General features: G+C 42.7%; 1 long non-coding RNA gene and 1 pseudogene across 1 annotated transcript in view; one reads left to right on the forward strand and one right to left on the reverse strand.

The window, feature by feature from the left end:
• The window catches only part of 4933417E11Rik (RIKEN cDNA 4933417E11 gene), a 46,198-nt gene extending 25,325 nt beyond the window's left edge, over positions 1 to 20,873 (reverse strand). Inside the window, exon 1 of the long non-coding RNA NR_040454.1 lies at positions 20,690 to 20,873. This is a non-coding gene — a long non-coding RNA (RIKEN cDNA 4933417E11 gene). The remainder of the gene's footprint in view (positions 1 to 20,689) is intronic.
• On the forward strand, positions 19,957 to 20,448 carry Gm5528 (annotated as a pseudogene).
• Positions 20,874 to 22,193: the final 1,320 nt, after the last annotated feature.

Genomic DNA, 22,193 nt, shown 5'->3' on the forward strand with positions numbered 1-22,193 from the left:
GCATAGGGTCTCTTATAGCCAAGGCTAGCCTCAAATTGCTGGGAAGTCAAAAGCCCTTGAATTTCTGCATTTACCTCACAAGTGTGATTATAAGCACGCTCTCTGATGTTTGGCTCTATGAAGATTTCTAAGTAAAGTTTTGGAGCATCCTGGTTCCTGTAAACTACTTCTAGTAAAGTGTGAGTTGAGCAAGATGTGTTTAAGATAAGACCGTTAATCAAAAAGGCCTAAAAACTTGGAAAATTACGAGAAAAAAAAAGGAGGGAAATAAGTGCCCTGAAAAAGAGCATTCAGAAGGTAGCTGGACAATTTGGCGAGGCAATTAATCTAGGTACAAATATGACCAGCCATCCCAGCAGAACTGAAAAAAGCTATTGGAATCCTTTCTCTTTTAAGATTTTTATACTAGCATGCATTATTTATACAGAATAATGTTTTTGTTGTTATTTTCATGCATGTATATAATGTATCTTAATCACATTCACTTCCCATTGTCCCCATCCTTCATCTTGACAGTTCTTTTACTCTTCCTACGTAGTCTGTCTCTTCTAATTCCATGTCCTTTCCCATCTCCAGTGAGGTTACTTAGTGTGGCTCACAGGAGCATGGGTGGAAGGAAGGTTATTAGCAGGAGTTGGAGCAACTTGCCAGTGGCTATACCACTAAAGAAGTGTCTCTCCTGCCCCTGGCTGCTTATCAATTCTCCAAAAGGACTAGGACTCTGAACCTCATGACAGAATGTTGACAGACCCATCTTGTTTCTGTGTGTGCGTGCGTGTGTGTGTGTGTGTGTGTGTGTGTGTGTGTATGTGTGCGCGCGCGCGCACGCACACGTGTGCATGTGTTGGTGAGTGCTCATGTGTGTGCAGGTGTGTGAACAGAAACCAGAGGATAGCTTCAGATGGCATCCCTCAGGCACTGTCCACCTTTCTTTTAAATTGTTTTTCATTTTTATTTTGTACATCTTGGTATTTTGCCTGCATGTATGTCTGTGCACCATCAGTGTATCTGGTGCCTATGGAGGCCAGAAGGCAAAAGATTCTTGGCACTGGAGCTGTAGATGGTTGTGAACCACCTTATGGGTAGTGGGAACAGGTCCTCTGGAAGAGCAGCATCTGCTCTCTTACATTAATACGTTATCACTGTGTTAACTGCGGAGCCATCTCTCCAGCACCCTCTTCACTTGGTTAAGGTAGTCTCACAGTTCTGAAATGCATCAACTAGATTAGGCTGTTTGGACAGCAAGAAACACTAAGTGTATTAGTCAGGGTTCTCTAGAGTAGCAGAACTTAGAAAACGAATCTCTTTATATGTATAGAAAAGAGGTTTATTAGAATGACTTCCAAGCTGTGGTCTAGCTAATCTAACAATGGCTATCTATGAACAGAAGGTCCAAGAATTCAATAGTTGATCAGTCCACAAGGCTGGATGTCTCAGCTGGTCTTTAGCATACATTGAAATCCCAAAGAAGCAGGCTGTAAAGCCAGTGAAGAAATTCACTTGTTTGAGAGGGTCAGCAGGCAAAGAACATGGCTTCCTTCTTCTATGTCCTTTAGATAGGCTGCCATCAGAAAGAAAATGTAGTCTAGATTAAAGGTGTGTCTTCCCACCTCAAGGATCTGGATTAAAAGTGTATCTTCTCACTTCAAATGACTTAAGAAAAAACCCTCAAAGGTGTGCCCAGCCATTTGGGAGGTTTAGTTAATTCCAGATGTTGTCAGGTTGACAACCAAAATACCCAGCATCCCAGGTCTCTACTGTCTCTACTTCCCCAGTGCTAGGACTTCAAGCATGTACCATCACACCAGATGTGTAGCACCTGATAGGACTGTTTTCCCCTAGAATTCCTTTCTAATTGTTTTAACCTGACAGGCCTTTCTGTTTTTTTTCCATTGCAACACAACCACTTCTTAGTGTGGTAAGGGTTTGGCAAGTTGGTGTAACAACTGAACCCTGAGGTCAGAGTAGAAAGGGAGTTTATTTAGAATACTGCAAAGAAAAAGAATTGTTCATGCAGTGTGAAGGGACTCTAGCTAGCCTGAGCATGGGAACCAAGGCTCTAGCCGGCCTTGCCCTTCTCTCCATTCCCTCTGCCTTGCTAAAAACAGTTAAATTACATTCCTAAAGCTAGCCCCAAAAGGTCTAGTCCCTTATTTGGCCACTTCCTTCTCCTTTGGGTTTATTAGAATGACTTCCTGTTACGGATTGGTTCTAATGATATTTGTGTTAATTTGGCTCCCAAAATTACACAGTCTGCCTATAAGACACTTGAGTGTCCCTGCCCCAAATTGGCTTTGATTGATGAGATAAAGTTGCCTTCAGGGAATGGCTGGGCAGAGACAGAGGTGGAGCTTTAGATCTCCTGGGCAAGGGATCAGGAGAGAGAAGGAGTTTTCAGAATAGCCATGTCCAGGAAGCAGAGAGATCAAACTTGAGGGAGCAGGAGAGAAAGCATCCAGCCATGTAAGTCATGGAAACCACGCCAGGGGCCATTTTCACCATTGGGTCTGGGGTAGCAAGAGTGGCCCAACCTTTGAGCTGCTTAAGACCTATTAAACACAAGGGGTGTGTGTGTGTGCGTGTGCGTGTGCGTGTGTGTGTGTGTGTGTGTGTGTGTGTGTGTGTGTGTGTGTGTGTGTGGTTTTCATTCACAAATTCAGAGCTGTAGCCCCTCCAGCAGGGAGTTCAGAGCAGATTAACAATTTACCGCTTCATACTACCAAGGTCCAGCTATGCAAGTATTGAAGTCCAGCAATCAAAACTCCCCTTAGTTCACCTGATTAACATGTCCAATTAAAATTAAACACCACATCCTAACACAGGGTTTCTTCTTTGACCATTATAAATTGCCATTTTCCTATGGGCCATGTCTGTCCTCCAGGATGAATATCCCTCTTCCCTCTCCCTTTGCCTCCTTTATCCCCTCTCCCTCTTTCCTTTCCCATCTCGATTTTCCTCTATCTCCTGTCTGTGTCCCTTATCCCTGCTCTTTGTCCCTCTGGGACAAATAATCTCCTTTGTGCTTAGAACTTGGTCTTGGGGTATCCTGAGCTAACTTCCAAGGTTCCCTACAGAGGCACCAAAAATACAACAAAGCTCACATCACACTAAATTAAAAAAAAAAAAAGACAACTGTTATATCAATTATATGTTATATCAGCATAAGAAATGCTGATATTCCTTAGGAAATGCAGGGTATTTTAGTGGGAATATGCTTCACTTAAATTTAGAATACTCAGGAAACTGAGGTAAGGGAAAGTTTGTAAAGACAAGATAATTAAGGGAAGTAAACCATATATCTTTCCTTCCTCCATTTTGGGCCCAGAACTAGAACTCTGGGATTTGGAGGCAAGCCCTTCTTCACCCATTGAGTCATCTCAACAATGCACATCAGCTATTTCAAAATGGTAGTCTTTGGGGACAATGAATGATATCAAGACTGAAACCAGCCGAACTAAGGTTGAAAAGACCGTTGCTGCACAACCTATCCTGTGGAAGCACTTTTTTCTTTCGTAAATAAGGCTTTGGTGGTCACTGACCTTGCAATTCATACAGTCTTAGTCCTGGGTAAAACCGTTTCCTTCATCATGACCTAGCTTTTGATTTGTTTGGCTAGGCGTGACCCAAGCAACTCCATTTTCATACCGACAACTTTGACATTTCTTTTACAAGCACCTGCACTGTCACCTCAGGTTCTTCCCTGAGGAATGATGTAGACAGGGACCTCTCCATACCGGCTCTCTGAATCTACCCATCAAAGCACAACTGACTGTCAGGATCAACCCCTCCCCAAAACCAGCCAACATTTCCAATGATGAGTAACCTCTGACTGTAATCCATAGACATGCACAGTGCACAGATCAGAGAAATCCCAAGATTAAATAATCAACGGGTGCATATTCATGAACTATTGCAGCTGGCGGATCATAGGGCACACAGCCTTTGAACTTCCCAATTACCATGAGTCTGGTCTACTACTTCCCTGATCTCTAGTTCCTCAATTTCTTCTACAAACAAGAGCCCTTGGTGCTTAGGAAGATCCCTTATTTCTATGTGGATCTCCCCAACCGCCTAGGTCTGGTCCTCATGAACAGAACACAAAGTTTCTTTTCATAGAAAAGAGAAAAAAAAAGTTTCATAGAAGTCAGGAAAACTTGTCCATTTCAGCCAGGAACCAATGCTCTAGAGCATGAAACTCTGTCCCCTTTCCACCAGTGTTTACCACAGCTGCCTTACCTACGTTTTTACCTACCTTTTCTCTGCAAAGCAATGATGACTTTTTTGAAAGAGGAACAACTATGAGTCTATAAAAGAAAAAAACTATCTGCTAGAGCAAGGTTTAGTATAGAAAATTACAGCTCACAGCCCTTCCTTCTTCCCAACATTCCCATCCTTCCTTCTTTTCTTTCCTTCATTTTTCTCTCCTTGTTTTTGCTTTTGGAGCTGGGGTCTCACTGGCCTTGAACACACCATCCACCTGCCTGAGCCACCAAAGTATTAGGACTACAGGCTAACACAATCACACCCAGCTTCAACAGCCCATTAACCAGCAGATGAACATACAGGACTTCCCTCCAGAGATACAATGGCCCAAACAAGTTACTGAGTCTTTCTATACACTTAACACTCTCAAAAAGGACAGCACTTGCAGTCATTTGCATATGCATATTTAGGTCAGTGGTTCTCAACCTTCCTAATGCTTTGAGCCTTTAATACAGTTCCTCATGTTGGGGTGACCCTCCAACCATAAAATTATTGTTGTTGCTACTATAATTTTTCTACTGTTATAAATCATAATGTAAATATCTGGTATATAGGAGAGATGATATGTGAACCCTGAAGGAGTCATGACCCTCTGTCCCAATCCAGCTTGGGTATAGCAAACTGGCCTATAATGCTAGACTTTCGTCTTATTTCTGAATTGACATTTTTGTGTAGACCTCAAATCCTAGAAAATCCTTAAAGTTACTCTATTTGAGATTCTTGGTCCAACCATTGCTTTTTATTCTCGTTCTACAAAATCTCAAAGGCTATGAAACTATTACCAGGATCCTGTAAAGGCAGAAGTAGCAGCAGCAGCCAAAAAGCAGGTGAGATTCTCAGCCACATCACCCCCTTTGACATATTGATGTGTTGTCTACACTGGGTCTGCAACATCATTCTAGAGCTCCAAACAAAACTGGAAATAGACTTCTATAATCAGAGTTGAGGGAAAGGCCAGAGCTGGACAGACGTGAGCTCGAGTCTGTTACATGCTGTACCTTCTCTTTATTTATAGTATGGGAGATCAAGCCCCAGCCCTTGAAATTGCTAAGCAAATGTCAAGCAGTAAGTTATAACCTTAGCCTTTAGTCTTCTGTTTAATCTTAGTCCTTCCAGTGTTTAGGATTACAAAAAAAGTCAGGACACTGGCATCAGCCTTGGATGAATCGTAATGAAAAGTTGCCTATCTAAACTCGTATAGCAGGATCAGAAAGATTTGATGGTCAGCCAGGGAGTAGTACTAAGACTTTAGAAGTTCTATCCTAAAAAAGTTGGTTCTGCGATTCTCAGTGACCCGAGCTGGAAACAAAGACTCAAGATGTTATGAGGGTGGCAGTGGGAGACAAGAAGGTGGGACTTGGAACTACTCTCCCTTGCATGGGAGACAGAGGCCAGTAAAGGCCCCCCTCACACTAACCCTGAAAGCATCTGGGACTTCCTAGCATCCAACATCACAAGCTTACTAAGCGTGTTTCTAGACCTTTACACAGCAAACATTTCACCTTAAATTTACTACTTGTCTACAGTATTCCCTGATCACCCATAGTTTATTCCACAGTTAGTCTCCTTTAGTTCTTTCTAGTAACAACATTCTTTCCTAAAAAATGGTTAGCAGAAGTTGCATGTGCAAACAGATAATTTAGTTTTAAAAATATTATTAGGTTTAAGAATGGGAAGACTACCAGAAGCCCTGTATTCACTCTTTAAAAAAAAAAAAAAAAAAGAACCTATTCTGGTCATTTAATAAGATGTTCTGTTACAGTCAATATTTAAAACTATTGAACATAAAAAAGACCAAGTCCTAGCAAAAAGAGATGTCACTATACAAAGAGAGCTGCTTTGTTCCCTGGCACTTTATACTAGAGTGTTTATCTTCTGTGAGTTAGACTTCATGCTGGGGCAATTTGTCATAAGCTTGTGATGTTTCTCTTCCCAGTATCGCCTGATTTCTTACTTCTGGCATGCTGGGTGCTTGGTGAGCATCGACACTGTACTCAGAGAAGTGCAGTAGAAAGGCTCTGAGCTCCTCTGGTCATCCATCTCTAGGCCCTGCCATGGCCACCAGGAGTGCCCAAGGACACAGTGGCCTTTGAATTCCCCAGCAATTCTTCTCACCCTTCTCTCACTTGAGTCACTTTGCCTTTTCTCGTGTCTCCACATCCTAATCTCCATCTCCACATACCTTCCCATCGATAAAAGTCATTCTACTTGCATCTTTTTCCAATCGGGATCTGTGGTGTGTCTTATAGTTCCAATCTCCTGATGTTTAGTGAGCCAAACACAGCTGATCTCATCTAGAAACTCGAGCCACAAGTCGCAGTGTTTTGACACAGTGTCAGATCCTGACCTGTGACTGACTCTGGCACTATGAGCCTCCCCTCAATGCCAAGAGTCACATCTGATGTAGAAGCAATTGCTGAACTGTTTAGATGTCCCTGACACTACCTAAACCCATTACTTCACTGAGATATTTTGCTCAATGTCTTCTTCCTTCTATGGATGAAAATGAACTGTGTCCAACACTGACCATCCTCACTCCAGAGCTCAGGCCAGCTGTGATGACCCAGTCAGCAGCTCCCTAGGAAACCATCCTCCCTCCTGATTTATAGCTGGAGAGTCAGGCAGTCTGCACCGGCAGGGTAATAAGTTCGAACTAGAGAAAAGGGTGGGGCGGGTTTTGATCTCCACTAAAATCCAGACTGAAGCCTATGGAAAAAAAATAATTTTGTAAATCAGAAGTTTTCAAATGTCAGTGATTGTGAACAGAAAGCAATGTTTTCACAGTCCAACAAATTTACAGACGCCATCGCGTAGAGTTATAGAATTGAAGGACGCCTTGAAAGATCAGCTCACTGCTGATTCTGAATTGAATACATGAACACAAACTATCCTTAAGGGCGCGTATATACTGCAAGGTTTACCCTCTTGATTGGTTCTATTTTAAAATATTGACCAAGAGTGATTGAGCTCTTGTTCCTCATCTGAGAAAACGAAGGCACCACACCCAGGCAAGCAAGACTGATGGGAAAACATGTGAATGAAGGATGCTTTTCTTATTTGGATCCCCAAGCCAGAGGGCTGATTCAAGAGACTGCTTCATTGCGGTTGGTAATTCATCCAAGCATGAACCTCAGAGAGAGCACCACCCTCCCATGGGTATGAGATGAGGTACTGGCCCGGAGAGGCATGACTAATTCAAGGTCATCCCAAGGTCTACAGTCTGAACAAGGGGTGCACCTCAACTCTACCAACGTCTGACCCTAGCTTCACCAGGAGCTATATTTCGTCTTTAAACAAGGCAAGACTGTGGCTACAAAACTAAAGATCTCCCTTGTTCTGGGTCCCAGACGACACAGGCAGTCCTTTGAACAGACCTAAATGTACTATTTTCTTTTAAATTTCTGCACGTAGCAAGAATTGTGCCCCCCACCCCGTTCCCTCTCTCCCTCCTTTCCTCTTTCCCTCTTTCTGTCTCTCTCAGACTGTTTTTTTTCTTTTGCTCTCTGAGTTAGAAATTAAGATCCTTCCTATAAGACCCATACACGTTGAAGCATATGTACTCAGTACTGAAGCTGTGTCTCAATTATGTGAATCAAGCCAAAACTTATGGGTCAAATGTCTGTTGTGAATTGAGTGTGGATGCAGGAATGGTTCAATATACGGAAATCCATCAACGTAATCCAGTATATAAACAAACTCAAAGACAAAAACCACATGATCATCTCGTTAGATGCTGAGAAAGCATTTGACAAAATCCAACACCCATTCATGATAAAAGTCTTGGAAAGATCAGGAATTCAAGGCCCATACCTAAACATGATAAAAGCAATCTACAGCAAACCAGTAGCCAACATCAAAGTAAATGGTGAGAAGCTGGAAGCAATCCCACTAAAATCAGGGACTAGACAAGGCTGCCCACTCTTGCCCTACCTATTCAACATTGTACTTGAAGTCCTAGCCAGAGCAATTAGACAACAAAAGGAGATCAAGGGGATACAAATTGGAAAGGAAGAAGTCAAAATATCACTTTTTGCAGATGATATGATAGTATATATAAGTGACCCTAAAAATTCCACCAGAGAACTCCTAAGCCTGATAAACAGCTTCAATGAAGTAGCTGGATATAAAATTAACTCAAACAAGTCAATGGCCTTTCTGTACACAAAGGATAAACAGGCTGAGAAAGAAATTAGAGAAACAACACCCTTCTCAATAGTCACAAATAATATAAAATACCTTGGCGTGACTCTAACTAAGGAGTGTGATTTTTAAAGCCATCCAAATAATCAGGCTTTATTTAGTTCACACGGGGAGCCTCTAGAGGATGGTCACTTGACAAATTTATATCCATTTCAGCCTAATTATTTCTAAAGTCTTGCCCCCCTCCATATGGCTTTTAAACCAAAGTAATTATCCAAGTCCTTTTTAAAAGAAATTTGGTAGGTTAAGAAGAGAGCTCACCGGGTAGAAGAATTTGCTGGCAGGTCTGACGACCTGAGTTCAATTCCAGGAACCCACATACAGAAAAAGAAAAATAAATAAAGAAAGAAAGAAAGAAGGAACTGACTCTCACAAGTTGGCCTCTAACCTCTGTATGTACACATCCTGAGTAAATAGACCAATAAATGTAAAAAAAGGTGTAAAGAAATTCAATTCTTAAATTTTTGTGAGCAGTTGGGATATAATACATGAGAGAAGAATTTTTTAAAAAAATAAAAATCAAATAAAAAAAAAACTTACTCAAAGTTCATCTAAGGGCTGGAGAGATGGCTCAGCGGGTAAGAGCACTGACTGCTCTTCCAGAGGTCATGAGTTCGATTCCCAGCAACCACATGGTGGCTCACAACCATCTGTAATGGGATCTGATGCCCTCTTCTGCTGTGTCTGAAGACAGCAACAGTGTCCTCACATACATAAAATAAATAAATCTTTAAAAAAAAAAAAAAAGTCCATCTTAAAAGGAAAACTTGGGACCATGTGGAGATAACAACAGAATCTCCTGCCTCTACATAAATGAGACAAAGGATGTCAGGCATGATTGACAGGATCGAAAAGCTCAATTTAAATATTTATTTTCACTTTTCTTTAGCCCAGGGACCTTAAAATTTTCTTCCTCTTCATGCTCTAAATTTCATTTCATTTACCAAATATTCACTGAGCACCTAGAAGGTCCATAGCAAAGGGCTAAATTCTGATGGAAACATAAAACTGTAAACACCATCATCAACTTCCTGCAGACTAGCATCATATCGGGGGAGGGAACAGCAAAGCGTAAAGCCCTGCCAGTTTCCTACAGGGAAACACACACCTTTCGAGTTAATAGTTTTTATATGAATAAAACACCCCCACATCCATGTGGATTTAAAAACTGCAAGGTTAAACAGGGGGAAATTCTTTCCTGTTTGGTAGGTTTTTTTCCCAAGACTTTGATTAGCTGATACAAAGTGTGAGTCTGCATGGGAATATAAAATACAATACATCTGTACCTCATGTGCATCATTTCCTACCAATTGCACGGGGAGAAACATTAGGTTAAAACAGAAAACAAGTAAGTCGTAAAAGGCTCCCTGTCTATTCCATTGACTCAGGAAGTCTAGAAAACACGGCAGAGTGCTGGGGAAAGATTTCCAGAGATCAAACGTCAGCAGAACCCATAGGTATATAAACAAACAAACTAAATAATTTCAGGCAGAACAGAAATAGGAGGCTTTTCACTCTCATAAGAGTAGAATTTGCATAGGGCCAATGGGAAAGAGGGATTTCTTAGGAACTAAGACATGAGTGCATCAACACGTAAAATCAGAAGTGAGCTCACTGTGTTTACAACCCAGGGAAGGAAACATCTCACTCAGGGACTGATCCCCATTGGAGAAAGGCGACTCAGTTGACAACCTGAATGGGCTGGCTTAGATACATGGTCCTAACCCTCCTAATACCTCTAGATGATAGGCATTGACTTGATCATCTTACAAACAAGTAAACTGTGACGTGCTGGGACTAGGAAATTTACTGAAGGCCTTAGAGCCAGTTGATAGCCAAAGCAAAATGTCCACTGGAGTCTAATTACAAAACCTGTGCTTCATCCACTCCAAGAGGTCTATTGTGAAATCAAATTTACAAATACAAATTCATACCAAATTAGATTGAAATAGTACAATGCTCCTAATACAATGCTTCTAACAGAATGAGGATCAACTGATTAAGGCTCGAAAGCTAAGTTGGAGAATTTGTAATTTAATTTCTAGTTAAAACACAAAAGTTGGGGTGTAGGGGATTTTTGCCAGGAAGAAATAGATTAATGTGAAAACAGGATTGTAGGAGGATAAGTTCAAAAATGGTGCTCATGACAGGTTACAGAAAAAAAGGGAAATATTTGGAGATGTTTTGGTAACTTCAACTTGGAGCTGTGATACGCAGATAGGATAACTACTCAAAGACAGTGCTGTGCCACACATGAGGGGCTCCTGGCATGATCACTGAGCCCTGCAGTCCAAAGGGAGGATTAGAGGCTCTTAGTGACTGATTGAAGGTAGATGCTAAAGAGAAGGAAGAATCCAAAGTGGTCTTTGTCTTCCTTTCTTGCCTGTCTTTGTCCTAGGAGGATTGTAAGCAATGGGCTGCTGAAAGAACCCTTAAAATGAACCCCAAACAGCCAGCTGATCCCGGCATCTGACAGGGTCTCCGGATGCATAATCGCCACAGGGAATGCCCATGCCCATGTGCACATACGTGTTTCTTCAACCACACCCATGAGATGCCCTTCAGTGGCACAGAGCTTCTGTGTTGGGGAAGGGGTTCCCTAACCTCAGATGAGGTGGAGAACCATTGTGAGAACGTTAAGGAGAGTGGAGGGTCGGGGGAGGGTGTCCAGGGGACAGTGCCCAGCGTTGTAACCCTAAACTGAACTACTTTAAGTAAATTTCCCCAACATCTTCATAAGCTCCGATCTCTCAGCTCCAAAATGGAAAAGATGATCTAAGAGGTTCATCTGAGGTAGTAATTCTATAATTTATATAATCAGCGCCAAATGACAGGTCTTTGGCTAGAGTTAAATGTCTTTGGACTAATCTCTTCGCTGGGCTTTCTGACTTCTCCTTTCAGAACAGAAACATACATGTGTGAAAGCTCTCATTGGCTGCAGGCTCCAATCCAGTCTTTGTTCTAGTTCCTGGCCTCTAAACTCAGGTCTCGGCAGCCGGGCCACACAGCAGGAGCAGTGACAACTAAGCTGTGACCAACCTGGACGTTTCCTTCTAAGACAAAAGGAGCTTCCCGTAGTGCAAACATTCCCTAGATGAACCAGATTTCACAGAGAAGTCATAACATTTTGCCTTCACATAAATATGTGAGAAAATGGAGACTCAACACGCAGTAAAGTGTCTGGATTTCAATTATGCTCAATCCCTCGTGTTTACTAATGGGAAACTGTCCACGGAATGCGTAATGATTGCACCGAAGGGGGTATCCGTTTCCCTTGGAATAGTCCAGCGAGCTTTGTAAGAGTCTGGTCAACTCACTTTGTTTTACTGAATTCACCCTTTTACTCCGTGCGAGGGACTCAAAAAAAAAAATAATGCACTTTGGTTGACTACACATATACTTTTTGGTAATCCCACTACGGAGTTAATTTCAACATCCCCAATGGTGCCAGCATTTTCAGTTCTGCTCAGGAATGTACGCCTTCCAATGCTCCCCAAACAAAAGACTTTCTTCCCCCCTTCTGTGATTAACAAGCTATAAAACAACTACAAAGGGACAGAGACCTTGGCTGGGGAGCCACAGAATACACATGGTGGGAGGACCGCTGGAACACGGAGCTGTCCGAATCACTCTCCTTTCCTCACCTGAGCCCAGCAACACTCCCTCAGGTGTTTGCTCAAATGAAAAACAGACAGAGCCTGGGCCACTGTCTGCTCCATTTCACATGGTTCTTTCTGGAAATGAGAAGGGACTTATGGTCGGTATAGGAGTGATGGAGCAGGGGATGGGCCAGGGTGCACGTGCGTGTGTGTGTGTGTGTGTGTGTGTGTGTGTGTGTGTGTGTGTGTGTGTGTGTGTGAAATCGAGCCAGCTGACTCTGAAACGGTAAGAAATGGACCCCACCTGTCAGATTGGAGCTCATTGCCAGCACTAAGTAATGCATTACCATTGGATGCTAACATTTACTTTTAAAAAAAAAAAGGGTAAGTATGTGTGCATACATGAGTATGCATGTATGCATGTGTGTGCATACATATATGTGCACATGTATAGAGGCCAGAAGTTGGCATCTAGAGTCTTCCTGTCTACCTAATTCACTGAGGCAAGCTCTGCCACCGGAAGCCAGGGTTCACTGACTCTGATAGTCTAGGGAGTCAGCTTGCTCTGAAGAGCTCTCTCTCCCTTCCAACTGAGTGCTGGAATTATAAGCAAGCCACCACGCCCTCCAGGCCCTGTATGCAGGGTCTGGGGATCAGAATTCCAGCACTCTGCACCAGCCCAGTAAACTCCTTATCCACTGAGCCATCTCTCCAGCCTCCTTTTCCTGTTTATTGAGAGTAGAAGAATAGGGGCTTAGGAGGTAGGGTGGAAAGAATTCTGTTATCTAAGATAGTTTTCTCCCATAAACAGGTCCTTAGACAATGATCTAAATGCACATATGTGAAAGGAAGCCCCAGGAAGCCCTGGAAGGTAGTATGGCGTACCCTGAGATCTGTTCAAACCCAGGCTCTTCAGGGATACCAAATATTTTGCCTTGTTTGTTTGTTTATCTATTTATTTATTACTATTAGTGAAAATTTTATCTTCTTCACATGCAAGCAAGTTTCTAAGTCTTAATGAATAAATATGCATAATTGTTTTTTTTCTCTTCAATTAGAAAACGCTGTCTCGAGCTGGAGAGATGGCTCAGCAGTTAAGAGCACCAACTGCTCTTCCAGAGGTCCTGAGTTCAATTCCCAGCAACCACATAGTGACTCACAACCATCTGTAATGGGATCTAATGCCCTCTTCTGGTATCTGAAAACAGCTAAAGTGTACTTATAAATAAAAGTTTAAAATCTGTTAAAAAAAAAGAAAAGAAAAAGAAAAGAAAGAAAATGCTGTCGCTGCCTCCCTGCTTACAGATTAAAACTATATGACAAGCTTAAAATGACTTCTAAGTCACAAACTACTACAAATTTCTAACTAGCCAGCTTCATGCTGTCCAAACACATCTATTTTCCACCTGTCTTTGCTTTTAACATTTTTATTTTATCCAAATGAAGTAGCTGGTGGCTCTCAGAGTAACCTTGTGCTCAGTAGAAAGCTAGTTTCCATCCAAGTCTTTCTTTTTCTAGGATTGTGTTCATGATTCCCTCAGAAAGAAGACAACACAATGATTTTGGGGAAAGCAATGCATTTGGGTAAGGTGCCAAGATGAAGTTACTGCAGTGTATCCTACATCCAATTCCTTGTACATGATCAGTTAGGGCTGAGAATGAAGTGGAAGGTGCCCTGAGTCCCAAAGATCCACACTGAGCTCTTGGAAGAGGTGCCTATTGTGCTGTGTTGAAAATACATTGCCAATTCATTGGGTAAAACTGAAAACCTTTTTGATTTTTAGGTATTGGGTATCATTAAAGGACAATATATACTGTTTGCAAAAACTGAAACATGAACCTACCAGCAGGCATGAGCCTGAAATTCTAGCCCTTGGGAAACTGAGGCAATCGTGAGATCAAGGCCAAATAGGCAAGACTCTGCCAGAATTAGAAAAGAGAGAAGAAGAAAGAAGGAGAAGGAGGAAAGGCTGTGGAAGCTGCTGATAGAAAAGTGTTCAGTCAATGAATGGCTTTGGAATCAGAATAAGAAACCATTTGAGCCAAAAATAAAAATGTAAAATCAAAATTTGTAGTGAATTCTTCCCCATCTGTCAGGGACCGTCCATGTGATATTTCCTTCCTTTGCTTTTGCTAATCGATTAACTAGAGATCGAAGGTACTTCCCCCAAGAAATAAAAGTAACACTGCTACAAGCAACCCAGAGAAGCTGGGCAGAGGTTAGGCGCAGGTGAGCATCACCATAGGCTGGTCACCATGTCGCAGTTAGCCCAGAGTAAGGTGTCAGGATGCTTTATTGTGCCTAGGACAAGAAAGAAAACTGGAAAACAATAATGTGAGAAATTGAATTGAAATTTTTGTAGACGTCTGTTGAACACAAAAGGAAACTAATTCCTTATTACGGTAGTTTCTAAAGTCCTAACTAGAAAAAGACTAATCCTGTGCCAAGGATGCCCAAAACCCTTCCTGTCAACCCACACCTCAATCTCGTGGGCCACACTGAAACCTGGATGCAAGTCAAGACAACAGAATGGTCAGTAAGGGATGGTAATCACTGCAGGAAACTAGGACAATGTAGGGCATGAAAAATTGTAGGGGAGACAAAGACATTTTATTTCCATTTAAACCATTCTAGAAGTCATGATCTCATTGGATAGGAATAGCTTGTTCTTAGGGAAAGAGAAGAAAATAAAGTAGAAAAGCTCTCTTTCCCAGCATTCAGTGATTCTAAACCAGTCCTAACATGGAACCCAGTGAAGACTAAATACAGCCTCCAATAAAAGCTGAGGATTGCCCAATCACTAGGGATCAATATTGTTCCCAGATACAGACGTCTAGAGACTCTCCAAGCATACATTGTGCCCTTCTTATTTATCTTGATTAAAAATATAAGTTAAAGTAGTAACAACAAATACATCAAACATGTACTATATATGTCAGGCTCTGAATTGTTCCAACCACTGAGTGCCACAACTACTAGGTTCTTGCTTTACATGTAAGATAAACGCAGTTTGGAGATTAATCGGGACTAAAGTTGCTTAGCTAGGACATGGTAAGACAAAGTCCCGGTATAAGCTTTTGATATATTTTCAGAATGGTCTTTCATTGTCATGGGACCATCCCTTCACATTGCCTAGCAAGGATGAGATTCTTATATTGTTCTAGATGACCCCCAGATCTCTACATGGAACACCCCCATCAGAAGTAACTAGATTCCTTCTTTATAATTTATGAGTTCCAGGCATCCTAAGAGCCCTGACGTAGCTCTAGGAAGGACTAGTAGTGAGACTCAGCTACTAACCCGGTTGACATCATGGAAGAGTTCTGGTATATACAGACCAGATGTGGACTGGTAGGGGGTTGCAGTATATGCCAAAGCTGTTCAAACAGTGCTTACCAAAGCAGGCTGCCCCCAAGGACTACAGCACCAAGCTGGCAGCCTCTCCATTTTAACACTACTCCTTAGAGCCAGGCTTCAAGCTTTGAGGCTTTGGTTTTCTGCCAGTCCCAGGGCTTCTTTCTGCAAGCTCCTTATCTCTTAAGACTGAGACCTTGTCAGGATGCTTTACTAGGAAGATTAGGACCCCAGTAACCTAGAGCCGAACCACTGGCAACTCCTACTTAGGACACAGGGAGAGCTTAGAATAGATGACCCTTTATTCCGAAAGCAGGGCTACAGGTGATAAAGGGAAGGTGAGAAAAATTAATCATCAATACATGTAGCCACCCTACACAACGAACTACAGGCAACTAAGGAATGCTGAGGGTGGGAGAAAGAGTCTTCCCCCGGGAAGAGCACACCAGTTGGTACCAAACAGTCAGCCCTGAAAACATATGTACACGTAACATTGTACAGACTGAGCAGGTTATATTTAGGAATATATATGTATATATCTGTAGCAGTGAGTTTTCACTACACCTCTTTGTGCTCCCAGCGGGTCACACTCGAGTACCCACCCAGGAGCTATCTTGGGTCTGCAAATGGAAAACACACACACACACACACACACACACACACACACACATACACACCAGTGAATTTTAAAATACCTTGGCTAACTCAAAATCTGGGCACTCCTAAACCTTCTTCTGCTACTCAAGGCCCAATCGGGGAAGTGGCCAGTGGCCACTTACCCAAAGTCTAACATGGTTGGTTGCCTTTATTTCCTGCTGCTCCTGCATCCCATCCTTCTACCCAGAGTCATGGCAATCTCCTCCATTCCTCTCTGTGTCCTACCCTCAAAATTCTAAGTGTCCCACCCCATGCCCAGCTATTGGCCATTGGCATCTTTATTGATCGATTCAAAACCAATTGGGGACAAGGACCTTCAGCATCTGGACTCACAGATTCTCAATTGAATCAAAGCATTAGAACCAGTTTCCAACACAAATCTATAAATATATGCATGCAATAACAATTAATGAAAAAAGAGGCCACTGTTGATAACCAGGCATCTCCACTGCCTGCCACAGGGACCCAGCAACAGCAGATGTCATCACTAGTTGCCAAGATGTGACACATTCACACTGTTGCCAGGAGTCACATATCCTCCCCCTATACATGAGCTACATCCCCTTATAAAAGGCCAGTTCCTCCTCTCCCTGTCTTCTGTTTCCTCCACTCTCACCTAGCGACAGCCTCTGTGTACTCGCTCCCCAATAAACCTCTCACATGAGATCTGTCTCAGGGTGGGACTTCACCTCTTCTGTCTGCTGATTAGATCCTAACAGTCCTGAATTTGAAAGAGAGTAAGAAGGAATAAATGGGAGGGTTTGAAAAGAGGAAAAAGGTGGAAATTACGTAATTATATTATCTCAAAAGTAAAAGAAATGTTTGTTTAAATGTACCCACTAGCAAGACCACCTCTGGGATTCCCTGGCACTAAACTGGGATAGGAAAAGTGAGAGCAAAACAACACCTCCCCATGGTCTCTGTCACTCTCCACTCCCATAGCCTGCCTGACCACTTCCACCACAGCATCATAAAGGCTTTCTCCCCAGAAATGCCCAGAAGCCAGAGCAAAGCAGACACTCAGCAAATACTGTCAAATAAACGAGTACATGAGCAAGTTCACAAAAGACTTGTGACATGTCATTTCATGACGGAAAGGAAGTAAACTGGCATTCAGACCTGTGACCTGTTGTGCACCATTGTTTATTTGCAGTTATAAACTTCAACTGGGGTTTGTGCGATCTTCCATGTAAACCTTTACTCATTCAACTGTTTGTTCACTCACACTGAGCAGACTTGAGTCTCCTTGTATTCTAGGCACTGGGGAAAAAAGGGTAAACTAAATACAAATGTAGTGGGGGCAACAACAGGTCTTTCTACAACAGTAAAAAGTGAAAACAGGGCCAAAAGTGAAGGTAGAAATCAAATAGTGACTAGTAGCTGCCAGAGGAGAGCTAATGATGTTTTCAAGAGAAAACAGTATATTTCAAAAGAGAAAGAAAGGCATTGACAATACACAAATACACAGACATACATACATGCACCCCACACACACATATATGAACACACACACACAAGGCATTCTAGATATTGAAAGACCAGATCTTGGGTTCAGACTCCATCTTAGAGAACCTGACCTAAGGTTGAACTCTCTAGCACCAGTTTCCAGGTTACTCCCCATCAAACCTGTGCATACAGGTTACAAGGCTGCCCCTGGCACTTCACTTCTTAATAACCACCAATCAGGAGGAAAGCAGAAGTTAAGTTTATGGTTTGGCTCTAGCACAAGTCAGTTATGTTAAAGGACAACAAAATTCCTTAATAGCCCCCCAATAAGATATGTGCCAGCCTAGAACCCCCCTCACTTGCTTACTTGCTCACCATTTCCTATAAAACCTTGTCCCACTGAAAGCTCAGGGCTTCTCCCTCCCATCCTGCTGCATCAGAGATGGCAGTGTAGCCCAAGCTCAACCTTAAATGATCAGAATTGGCTTGCATCAGAGTTGGCTCCTTGGCTGTCTTTTGAGGTTCAAGAACACTTAATGGGCACAACAAAGTAGGACATTATAAAATGGACTCTCAGCAGTAAGAAAGTATGAGACTGCCAACCCATTCTTCTCTTGCAAAGAATGCAACAGGAAAAGGGAAAGAGTATGCAGCTTGCCTGAATGCTCTCTGAGAAGGCCCAGCTGTCCTCTGAACAGCAAAATGCAGCTTCGGAAAGCAGAGCTAAGCCTCTCTGGCTGATTGAAAAAATATGTACAGTCTGAGAGTAAACACAGGGCTAAGAACATCTTGCTGTGCACCGTGTGGTCAGCAGGCTCTGCTGAGCTCTTAATACACAGCAATTATCCACAGTGCTGACTCATGCTCCTGAACTCCACAGATGTCTTCCATTTTTAGAGACTCTTTTAGGAGCCTCTCCATCTTTCTCGTGGGTGGCTGGTGTGGACTTTCAAAGGAAAAATCCAAGAGAAGACTTTCAGTGGGAGCACCCAGCCGGAGCCCCCCAGAAAGTGGGTGCCTCATAAGAACATTCCAGAAGCTGCTTGGTATTTCATGGTCTAGCCTGGAAAGTGACGTGCTGTTTATTTCTGCTCTGTCCTATTGATTGAAGCGGTCGTAAACGCATGCTCAGGGTTGAAGGGTTGGGGGATTTAAATTCTACTTTTCAATGGAAGAAAATCAAGATGTAAAGATCCTCTCTTAAAACCAGAACACTGGGCCTGGCAAGAAGATTCAGTAGATAAGGGCGCCAGCTGCCAAGCACAGTGAGCTGCAGTTACTCTCTAGACCTGATGAAGTGGAAGGAGAGAATCAACTCAAAAAACGCTGTCCTCTGACCACACACACACACACACACACACACACACACACATGCTCACTGTGGCATATGCATGCCTACACAGAGACACACAAAAGGGGGGGGGGGTTAAATGATACTAAAAACAAAAACCAGAAGGCGTCACCTTCTCCTTTCACACAGAGGGTCCAATGTTTACGCTGTTCTGCAGACACCATATTGCAAGGAAGACAGAAGAGCTAAGGGACTCAGAGACATCAGCCCTGGCGATACTGAGCTAATGAGCCAATCAGAAAACTATTAAAACCTCCAGACCTTTGATGATATGAGAAAAACCAACTCTAATTTATTTAAGACATTCTCAAGTTCTTTTATTGCTTATAGCAAAATAGTTTCCAGCCAGTGTACCACCTCCGCTGACAGACATAAGGAGGAGTGGGCTACCATCAATGGACCAGCATCCGGAGGAAGCCAGACATATAGAGTTAAGAAAGCTATGTGAAGGCATTTTGGACTTTTATTATAGCTTCTGAGGTCTCATCAACTCTGGCTAAGCCTCAGAGAATTTCAAAGCAAAGCATATTTGTAGCTAACTGACATAAATTTCGGGTATAAAACTGACATGAAAAATGCATTATCCTTAAAAATTGGTAGAGCACTTAATGACTACAAAGCACTTCCTGGTCTTCAGCCCCGTAATTGGAGTAGGTGATTTACACTCTCGTTTTCACTCAGTGTCAACCAACCACAATGTACAAAATGAAGACATTTGTCTCATCCAAGAAATTATACCCTTAGAAAACAAAGCCCAGACAACGCATCAGGGATTCGGAAAGAGTGAAGGAATGTCAAGTGCTCCTCCAAAAGGCAAGCTGAGAAAAAGCTCAAAACCAGTGAACTCCTCCCTCCTCCGATGCAAGGACCCATTCCAGCTTCATACTGGAATATAGAAACTGAGAAAGAAGACCTCACAGCCCCGCCCCCTCTGCCCCCTCCCACTCGTGAGCTCACCAAGCTGGGTTTGTTTGGGGGTTTATTTATCTCATGTACAGAGCACGTGGGCTCTCAAGATTGTTCCTTTTATCTTAAAATGAAGTTCATAAAAGTGAATTATCTCGGCCGCAGCCATCGTCCAGTAACTCGCCAAAATGACGAACACAAAGGGAAAGAGGAGAGGCACCCAATATATGTTCTCTAGGTCTTTTAGGAAACATGGCGTTGTTCCTTTGGCCACATACATGCGAATCTACAAGAAGGGTGATATTGTAGACATCAAGGGAATAGGCACTGTTCAAAAAGGAATGCCCCATAACTGCTACCACGGCAAAACTGGAAGAGTCTACAATGTCACCCAGCATGCCGTGGGCATCATTGTAAACAAGCAGGTTAAGGGCAAAATTCTGGCCAAGAGGATCAATGTGCGGACTGAGTACATCAAGCACTCAAAGAGCAGAGACAGCTTCCTGAAGCGGGTGAAGGAGAATGATCAGAAGAAAAAGGAAGCCAAAGAGAAGGGCACCTGGGTGCAGCTGAAGCGCCAGCCTGCTCCATACAGAGAAGCACACTTTGTGAGGACTAATGGAAAAGAACCTGAGCTGTTGGAGCCCATTGCATGTGAATTCATGGCCTAAAGTACAAAAGAAATTAAGTACCAGTACCAAGAAAAAAAAAAATAAGTTAATTATCTCATCTCTCAGAGATGAGATGTACAAGATCTGTGCATAGACTTGGACTCTGAGATCCAGTTACATTCTGGAGTTCAATACAACTCCCAATACTTGGCAGTATTTGGAAAGCTTGGAGCTTAACAAGCAGAACGGGAACTGCGGGACTGTTCCTAGAAACACTTCCACTCCCCATCAGATGATTCACCTGTGGATCTCCGCGGAGGTTTCAGTGTGTGCTCAGACCTCACACCACAGGACTCTCCTGGAGGGGAGTTTCCAATATTGACTTAGGAAAGGTCAGCTCTTGCTTAGTGCCAGAACCATGGTGGGTTGCAGCCAGAGCCTCTGGACTCCATTCCTGCATCCCACCCTTCCCAGTATGCAGGACTGAAGACTTAGCATTGGGGGGGGGGGGCTGCTCCTCAGATCTCCAACAGAACCAACTGCCCACTAGTGTACCACATCTCCTCAGAGGTGGTCCAGTAAGATGGAACTCCTAGACGGGCTGCAAGCTTCAAGTGGCCCTTGGAAGTCCGTGGGTTTTGAGCATTTAACTCTTCTCCTAATCTTTAACACGTGACCTCTAAATCCTAGGTCTGGAGCCCTGAAAATTCTAATGAAACGCAATGACTAGTGTAAGACAGTATTGTTTTTCATTTGCTTGCTTGTGAGTTGGTTCTGTGTTTTTGTTGTTTTTGAGTGAATAGGAAAACACGATTACACTTTTTTTTTTTCCTGAAGCTTCCACTTTCCTCAAATTTTCCATTTGGCGGCTATGTATTAAGCCTATTCTTTGTGACCCCAGCTAGTCATTATCATTATGAACGAGAAAATAGAGCAGATGTCTATTTGGATAATGGTGCTGACTTAGTAATCTAGGGAACACTCTTATGGAGGAAAGAGCTCCAGTGAACACCATGTGTGTGATCGGGGCAGAAGTGCAGTTCACCGGAGACATCGTACCAGCTCCATCAGAAGTAATGAGATGTGCACGTGCCTGTGTCTATGTGCTCAGCTGCACATTTGCAATGTGTCGATTCAGAAAAAAAATGAGATTTCTGATTTGCAATGTGTTTGGTTTTCCTGTTTTCCCAGCAATGAATAAAAACCTGTCTTGTAAGGTCAAAACAGCTTACATACAATACCTTCACATGCCGTATAGGATCCTAGCAAAATCTGCATGCACGCTCAGGAATCACTCTCTCTAGAACCAGCATCCTGTTGCAATCCCTAAATGGGTCCTTGAGCGCTAACCAAAACAGTGTTAGCACTTCAAAGTTCACAGATGCGTAAATTAGACAGGAAGGTGAAGGATCAAGGAAGCAGGTTTCTTCATTTCTAACTGCTGCCATCTGGTGTGAATCTAACTCCCGGGGAGAAGCAGACTGGCAGGTGACAGCTTAGAGCATGGCCGGTCCTTTAGGAATGCCACCCAATCCTTTTCCTTGTAATTGGTACCTGCGTTTACATAGATTTACATAAATTATGTATCCGTTCAGATCCTCTTAGTGCCCATTTAGCATTAAAATAATTTGATATTTTTAAGATACCAAGTCTCTTATTTCCTTTCTCTTTTTTCATCTTGCTGTGTTACTCTGTCACTGTGGGCCCCACAGTGGTATCTGTCAATGGAGAAGTCATTCATTTATTGTGTCATGTAAATTGAGGGAATCTGCAATCTTGGCCTGTCCTTTTCACTGTCAATCCAG

The sequence above is a fragment of the Mus musculus genome, chromosome 1 (genome assembly GCF_000001635.26).
Source record: "Mus musculus strain C57BL/6J chromosome 1, GRCm38.p6 C57BL/6J".
NCBI lineage: Eukaryota > Metazoa > Chordata > Mammalia > Rodentia > Muridae > Mus > Mus musculus.